This window comes from Etheostoma spectabile, unplaced genomic scaffold (assembly GCF_008692095.1).
Source record: "Etheostoma spectabile isolate EspeVRDwgs_2016 unplaced genomic scaffold, UIUC_Espe_1.0 scaffold280, whole genome shotgun sequence".
Lineage (NCBI taxonomy): Eukaryota > Metazoa > Chordata > Actinopteri > Perciformes > Percidae > Etheostoma > Etheostoma spectabile.
This window is the reverse complement of record NW_022605578.1, coordinates 133,861-142,592: the sequence shown is the minus strand read 5'-3', so window position 1 is coordinate 142,592 and position 8,732 is coordinate 133,861. Positions and strand designations below refer to the sequence as shown.

The window sequence follows — 8,732 nt, the reverse complement described above, 5'->3', positions numbered from 1 at the left end:
TGGCTGTAGAACTCCAGGTCAGTCTGCGGTTTGGGTTTTGGCCCAGTTGCAGATTATTGTGGAGCTTCATTCTGTGCCAAAGTGCCATAGTCAAAGCAGGAAGTGATTTTTATTTTTGAGAAGATGTAATGTCCAAGCTCAAAGCTCACCTGGATTTAAACAAAAATTAGATTTTCATTGTCCATTACTTCAGAAAAGCACACACCATAGCTCATTACTGGAACATGTCACACGTTTAAATCCAGTGGATGTATTAAGTGAATAGGAACAAATAACAGGGCTCCCTCTTAAATAATGATTTAAAAGTAGTGGTGCGCTTGTATCTCTTAGACGTGCCAACAGTTTTGTTGTCAGAATTCCTCATGTGGAATACAGAAACTATGCACTATAGCTTTAATGTGTAATATGACCTTGTCTATGTGTATACTAACTGCTTGTCTGCCTTTTAAACTGTTGATCCTAGTGTTTGGTGAGCTGAAGACCCATTTTCACCCTGGTGGATCTATTCTATCTCACTTCCAGAAAGAAAGAGACTTAGCGTATTTTTCCCAAATGTCCAAATTCCCAAAACAATTACTTTAAGAGTGTACGCTGGTTAAAACTTTATTCTTGAATACAGTGGCACTTTGTGTTGGACTGTAATTCCCTGATGGAGGTATGGGCTACACTACTTAACAATCCTATTTTTCACACATTCCACACACACATGTATTTTTTCATGACCATTGAATCCAATTCTAACCAAAGCCATGCCAACCAAAAATCTTTGCATGTATAAGGTTTAATCAGAGTACATTACAAATCCTAAGTTAAAGCTAACACAACGGGCAAGAATGCATCATAAATAGTTTCACACAACAAAGTGTATCTGAATCCAGGCTGGTAATGATAATGACGATGATGATGATGATGATGATGATGATGATGAAGAAGTGAGAAATGAGGGTGGTGCCTGTGGCCTGAAACTCTGGAACCTGTCAGGCTTTTTTTTATTACTATTATTCTTATATATTTAAGAACCACAAACAGTGACAAACTATTACAAACGATACACTGAGACGAGACTGCGTCCCAGGGCCAGGTTTCAGGCTTAAAGCTTGAAGTGATGAACCATACACGCACGCACCCAGTCCGGCTGGGAGAGGGCAGATCTGTTTGTTGCTTTGGTTTAGTGAGGGCAACACTTCCTGAAGACAGACCTCGAGACATGACCTACTGTGGGACTGTGGCTTTCTCTCTTGCGTGTGTGTGTGAGAGAGAGAGAGAGAGAGAGAGAGAGAGAGAGAGAGAGAGAGAGAGCGCAACCTCCTGGCCTTTCTTCTTAATATGGACTTGTTGGGCCCAGAGAAGAGGGAGAAGGACAGAGTGAGATAAAGGCCTCCTCTCCCTCTGCTGCCTTTTAAGTGAGTCTCTCCCCACTGTGACTAGAAAAGGGAATGAATGTAGCCAGCTGGAAGAAGGAGGAGGTGTGTGAATGGGGGGAGGAGGGGGGGGGGGGGGCGTAACAGTGGGAGCGATCACAGACTGGAAGAGGGAATGTTTATCCAAAGCAGCAATCCCATTTTCCATGATCCCAAAAATAAAAGGCTGGCTCAGGCCTTATATGGGCAAGCTGGGAGTTTCTCGCCGAGCAGACTCAGAGCATTCTTGGAAAACACCCGGCTTCTCTTTCTCCCCCTCTGTCTTTATATGTCTTTCTCTCTGTCTCCTCTCTCTCCTTGATCTACTCAGTGATATAGTGTCCGTGATGGCGCTCAAATGGCATCAAAAGTCACTAAGAACATTGTAACCATAAATATGTGTATGTGTATCTTCTATCAGGTGTTGCTGTTGAGATAATGAAGATCAAAGATGGAGATCCAACCGATTGCACTTGGGGTAAGAGAGAACTTCCAGACTCTACAGAGAGTTTTGCACTTTTTAGTCAGTTTCAGAAAAATATAATACATTTGATATGACTCTAGAGAAGTTCCCTGACAGGCTTCTTATCATTCAGAACCGCATTGTTTCTGCTGAGATTACAGGAAGCCATTTCCACCACTGCCTCCCTCTTTGAAGTCCAGAACTTTAGACATTTACCATAACTCTGGGCAATATTCAATTTCAATTCAATTTTATTTATAGTATCAATTCATAACAAGAGTTATCTCAAGACACTTTACTTAATAGATTTTACTTTACAGATAGAGTAGGTCTAGACCATACTCCAGAATTTACAAGGACCCAACAGTTCTAGTAGTTTCCTCCAGAGCAAGCAACAGTGCGACAGCGGCGAGGAAAAACTTCCTTTTAGGCAGAAACCTCGGTCAGACCCAGGCTCTTGGTAGGCGGTGTCTGACGGGCCGGTTGGGGTTAGTGGAAATAACAAAAATAGAAAAATTAGTAGTTTGTAGCAGTTCTTTGAGGTAGTTCCTGGCATAGCAGGACGCCGTGCGGCATTACAAGGCCCGGCAGGACGTAGCTGGGCACCGCAGAACGTGTAGCGGGACCATGGTGACAGCTGCTACCCTGATTTTGGAGCATCCCTGATCCGAGGGAACATGCTGGGGAAAAAAGAACATAAGGACTCCGGGGAATGACTCCCCAGAGAATATACTCACAGATAAAACAATATGAAAATACAGCGGCTCCACATGAACTGACAAACCAACATCAAATGAGTTAGTAAAGTGTAGTTCCACCACAAGGCTCCAGAGCCGAGTCACTGCTCCTGTTCAGAGATTTTCCGGGTCTCTGGAATTCTACTGCAGGGAAGAAAAAGAAATTCCATCAATTAGTGGTTTTATGGTGCTGGAGAGTGCCGTCTAACATTTTATTTTCATACTCAAACCAATCAGTGAGTGAATGGAAGCAACTGGATTCATTAGGTTTCAACACAATTTTGTTCATGGTTTCCTTTAAATGTCTCTTGTCTTCAAGTTTGCAATTACAGAATTGAATGAGGTCAATTGTAAAGTGCTTTGTATGTTAAGGTAAAAAGGTGTGTGTGTGTGTGTGTGTGTGTGTGTGTGTGTGTGTGTGTGTGTGTGTGTGTGTGTGCGTGCATGAGTTTGTGTGCGCCGTTGCAATGTCTCTCTTTCAACTAAATATGTGTGTTGTATTTCAGATGTCAGAGATGAGCAAGTACAGAGGTGAGTAACACACACACACATACACACACACACATACACACACACACACGTGTGGAATGTGAGAGGGAGCAGTAACATGACAGGAAGTTGGTATTATGTAGGTCCACTGGGGGTTAAAACCATTTCCTGTTTACCCCTCCCCAACAAAAATGTTTGTGCTGTGCACTCCATCAATCTCTCTCTCTCCCTCTCTCTCTCTGTCTGCCTTTCTCTCTCTCTCACACACACACGCACACACACGCTATTTTTTGTCTCGCCCTGCTTTCACTGATGTTTCAGACATTAGTAGAAAGACGTTAAACTGTGTCTTAGCTGTAATTGAATACTGTTGTCTTCATTTGGTCATTGTGCATGCTTTATACATTCACCCCCAAAGAAACAGAAATACAACAAACCTGATTAAGCTATGCGCTCATACACATATTGTACTGATGGAGACACATGCCAGTTCATACAGTAAGCAATTACTAATCAACCCAATCCATTTTCACCAGTATTTCCAGTATCTATTAATCCGTAGATTTAGTACGCAGTATGGACTTATTTAGAAACAAGTCCATACTTTGAACCACATTGAGCATGTTTTATTTAGCTGTCATGAATTATTTCCATATTTCCTCCTCTGTCTTTAGAATAGACCTTTGTCCTTCATGATGCTGAGAGAAATGTGTTTATTCTGATGTCATCATGTCTCATCATCATAAGGCAACTATAACTTGCATCACTCTGATGCTAGCTTTCACTCAACTCATTCAGATTCCTATCAGTTGTTGGCCACCTGAGTGCCCGTGGCTTCCTGTTTTATAACATTTCTTTGTCAACTGTAAAGACAGTTTGTATAATGTCACGTTAAATCCGAATAGAAATCTATGCAGCAGATGTTATAACAGGTTCGGTAAAAACTAAATTCTCAATACATTTTCTTTTTACAACTCTTCACACAATCAACAAAACAGAACTTGCAAAATGGAGCCTGGGAGCACATCTTTCAATATTCATAAGGTTTTCTCACTCAAAGACAAACGCCTCTAAACCTCTATATGGACTGTACATTATACACATGTACAAACTAGGGTTAAAAAAACTGTTAAATAAAGAAGTGCCCTTCAGAGACAATGGCGATTCATATTTTAATGCTACCAGCTGTAAGTGTTGCTTCAGATCATCGTTCAATGAGTAAGAGTAAGAGTTGGTCCTGAGATGTGTACAGAGTGTTTCGGTTTCATTAGTGCATTTTGGATGTTAGTAAAAAAACAACAAACAGTAAGACGGCTTCTAAATTACTGACTGTGCTCTGTTTGCCTCATCCCTGTGTTTTTCTCCAGTCGAGCTATTCATCCCTGTGGCCCATGGTGCAGTGCTGCATCTCTGGTCAGTTGGTAGTCTGAGATGAAGCACTGTAGCTCGGGACGGAGGACAGACATATACCCACAGCCAGGTAACGGCATCCAGCAGCAGGGCTCCAGGCCTCTGGTTGGCTTCAGACAGGGAGGATGATATGAACCAGCATGCAACACTGCAATCACAACTTGTGGGTCACGGCCTGTAGTTTCGATGAGACTGGACCAACTCCCAAAGTTTGACAAGTTGTAGAATTCATCACAAAATGAGGATTAGGAACAAATTTGAAAATGTCACACCTTTGATTAATATACACTATATAATAAAATATGTTGTTATGGTATTTCTAACAATTTTTTTAAATGAATTAATGTAAGAATGTCTCTTTAATTTCCATTAAGATCTATCAAATGTAACATAATAAATGTCAGATTAATGAAGTTGACCACATGTTATAAATTATATGACGTGTGTCCGCCAAAATACAGACGTGATGTTTTCAAATCTTCTAACACGAGAGGTATGGAAACCACAGCTCCACGTCTGCATTTGAGGATGGGATCCCCCGTTCCACTGGTGTGATGATGGAGGGATGACATCGTTCATTTTTCTTCTCCTCTCTCCTGGGGTCCAGTTTTCCCAGGAATCCCTTGACCTATCAGAAAGGGGGATTCCTGGAAATACTGTTCTTGGGGGCGGGGCTTATCAGCTAATTCATTTACAGCATGTACCATAATTCTGTGTGGTGTGTGCAATAATGGTGGATATGTTTTTATAGAGTTAGTTTTGACTGCAGTTAGTGTTTAGACACGAGAGAAATCCATCATTAATTATTGTTTCAATCCAGCTCAAAGTCACGTCATGTTCCTGTTTATGAGATTTGAAGATTCTAATTACTGCTCATTCTGTTTAATAAACATTGAAAATAAAGAACTATTTGTGCATCGTCCTTTACTGTGAATGAATAGGCCTACTGCAGTTTGGGATTAGAGCAAGGTAGAACACATTACCAGGAAGTATTCAGATCCTTTAGCCTTCCTTATACAGTCAAACCACAATGTAAAAAGAATCCATTGCAGTGATCTTGTCATGCATTTAAAATCCAACTTAAGGACAGAAGCATTTTCAGCTAAATGTACTTAGGGCATAAAAAGTGAAGTAGTAGGCCTGTAACAATTATTAGATAATTGTCTAACTGCAACTTTTTTACATAGTCAGTGTTATTTTGTACAGCCACAATTAAATAATTAGAGCATTTTTTTTATGAGATTGGTCACGTGTAGCGTCACCTACAGTAACGTTAACGTATTTCTACAGGACGACGCCCCCACCCGCAGTGCAAGCCCAGTTGGCTTTCAAACATTAAAAATCAACTGAAGCATCTCAAAATGTGTTTAAAGGGTAAATACCGTTTTTTACAACCTGGTTCATTTTCCTATGTTTTTGTGTTAACTGACTGATGAGAACAACAATCTTTGACATTGGTCCAGTATTAAGAGAGATCATTGCAGTCGGCAGCGGTGAAACAAGCTACAATGTAAGATAATTGGACAATAGTCCAGCTTGTATTAACATTTATAAAAGTGCTGACAACATTATGGAAAGGATTTCAAAGGAGGTCGACCTTTCTCTTAAAAAGTAAGATCCTTTTTTAAATATAAAAACATCTGCGAAATTGCGTTCGCTAAACCCACCAGACTCCATGCAAATAAACAGTAATTTTAGCATTGTAAAATACACTTCAAAGTAGACAGAAACAAATCAAAACTATGAAAAGCCATGTTGGGTCATCTTTCCACCATTCCAGCAATCATAACTCTAGTTTTGGTTGGAATAAACACAAAGTTTATCGATTTACATGTGAAAATATATGTTGGCTTGATACACGCTTAAGGTATTGTTTTTTTTACTTGGAGTCTGGTGCGTTTAGCGCTAGCTGTTTCTGGTTAAACAGAAAGGTCTTAAAGAGATTTTCAAGGTCTATCTTTAAAGGGATCCTTCGTATAATGTTGTCACACTATTAATGTGAGCTGTATTGGCAAAACCAGCACTTTAGTGAAGGTAAATACAAGCTGCACAAGTGCTCTATAAACTTATAGCTTGTTTCGCTGCTGCAGACTGCAGCGTCCAGTTTCAAAGATTGTTGTTCCCATCAGTCACTTAGACACAAAAACAGGAAAATAGGGTCCAGATGGCTGTTTCCCAAAATCAGAATTTATATCCAGGATAACCAATAATAATTCTTTGAATTGTTAAAAAACCAACAATAACACATGTGGAGCCTGAACTCATTCTCTAGTGCAGGTAGTATGTCTATCGCTACAAACCAGAAGTAAGCAACTGGAGTCGTCGTCATGGCGGCATGCATTGTTTAGTGCAGGATAAGGTGAACAGAGGTCAACAGTGATTGGCCACTTTTTCAATGGCTCTGGTTCCGGGAGTTTTTTTCCCCATTAATTTGTTTCACTGATGTTTCGAAAATTGCTTAAGAGTTTTAGTCTGGAACCAATCCAACAAGCTACAAGATGAACAGTGAGCATAAAACATTTGATCTGGGGCAAAATAGCATTTTGAAAACGGCGAAAAGGCAAAGGCACAAGACTCTGTAGAGAAACTATCAGGGACTTCAGTGGCAGAAGCTCGCTCTGGCCATTTGCAGTTTCGTGGGTATGGTAAATGTTTCTATGGTAACAGCAAGATTGGACCATTCAGAGACGTTACTGTTATGCTTAGAATTGTGGGTACTGTAGTTTTTATGTCAAATACATAAATTAATTTTAAAAATGGAATTTCTTATTATCTGCTACAGCTTAAAAAGAAAAGACTTTACATTTTCTTTGGGGAGGACCCCTAAACCTTACACAAACCAAGAAGGCAAGCGCTTGTATTTGTAGAGCACATTTCAGCACAGGGCATTCAAAGTGCTTTACACAAAATTCATTAACAGATAAACACAAGTAAAAACAGTTAAAATCATAAGCATTAAAAAACGATAAAACACATGAATAGACAGTTAAAACAAAATAGAAACATTAGGACACATAAACACAAGACTAAAGTTACAGTGCCGCATAAGAAATTTAAGAAATGAGCAGTCATTTAAAGAAAGGCAGCATCAAAGAGAAAGGTCTTCGCCTTGATTTAAAAGAACTGAGAGTAGCAGCGAATCTAGGTTTTGGAGTTATTCCAGATTGGAGCATAGAAACTGAAAGCTGCTTCACCCTGTTAGTTCTGACTCGGGGACAGAAAGTGACCTGTCCCAGTGACCTGAGAGGTCTGGGGGGTCATAGTGTAGTAGCAGTCACGAAATGTATTTTGGACCTAAACCGTTAAGGGATTTATAAACTAGCAAGAGTACTTTGAAATCAATTCTTTGAGACACAGGGAGCCGTGTAAAGACTTCAGAACTGGAGTGATGTGTGATCCAGTCTCTGGGTTTAGGAGGACACCGTTACAGTAGTCAAGTCTACTGAAGATAAAGGCGCGGACAAGTTTTTCCAAACTCTGTTCACATAAGTCCTTTAACCCTTGTATGTTCTTTAGGTGATAGTAGGCTGACTTTGTAATGTCTTAATGTGGCTGTAAAATTCAGGTCTGAGTCCATGACTACACCAAGATTTCTGGCTTTGTCTGTTGTTTTTAACATTGTTGTTTGAAGCTGAGCGCAGAATTTAATCGTTCCTCTTTGCTCCAAAACAAACCACCTCAGTTTTTCCTTCATTTAATTTCAGAAAGTCTGGCACATCCAGCCGTTAATTTGTTCGATGCACTTAGTCAGTTTTTGTACTGGACTATAGTCCCCTGGCAATAAGGTTATGTAAATTTGTGGTGTCGTCCGCATAAACTAGGTACCTATTTGTTGTTGTTCTCCATAATCTGGGCCAGTGGGAGCATGTAGATGTTAAAAACCTAGGGAAAACAATAAACTTTTCAATTAGTAATCTCACAATTCACATGTTATTTCACTGTGCAGTTACTGACAGTAAAATGGCATTTAAACAGCTGCTTTACAAACAAAAGCAAAAAGCATCTTAATTTGAAGATTTCTGATGTTCTGATCTGTGATTTAACTTTCGTGTACTTCTAAAAATGTACAGTATTTACATCAGCTTTTCAGTCAGCCACCATATAAATCCTTCACAATTCCCTCGGTATTTCATCATCCCTGCATGCAAACTCAACTATTACGGGCATTCTATTAATTGAGACTAAACGTGACATTGTGTTGTGTCCATCACTCCTTCCTTCTCCTCTAGTCTT

General features: G+C 39.9%; 1 long non-coding RNA gene across 1 annotated transcript in view; it reads left to right on the top strand.

The window, feature by feature from the left end:
* LOC116685979 (uncharacterized) overlaps nucleotides 1-5,405 on the top strand; it is a 12,343-nt gene extending 6,938 nt beyond the window's left edge. Inside the window, exons 3-5 of the long non-coding RNA XR_004331099.1 lie at nucleotides 1,822-1,878; nucleotides 3,107-3,131; nucleotides 4,457-5,405. This is a non-coding gene — a long non-coding RNA (uncharacterized LOC116685979). The remainder of the gene's footprint in view (nucleotides 1-1,821; nucleotides 1,879-3,106; nucleotides 3,132-4,456) is intronic.
* The last annotated feature ends 3,327 nt before the right edge of the window (nucleotides 5,406-8,732 follow it).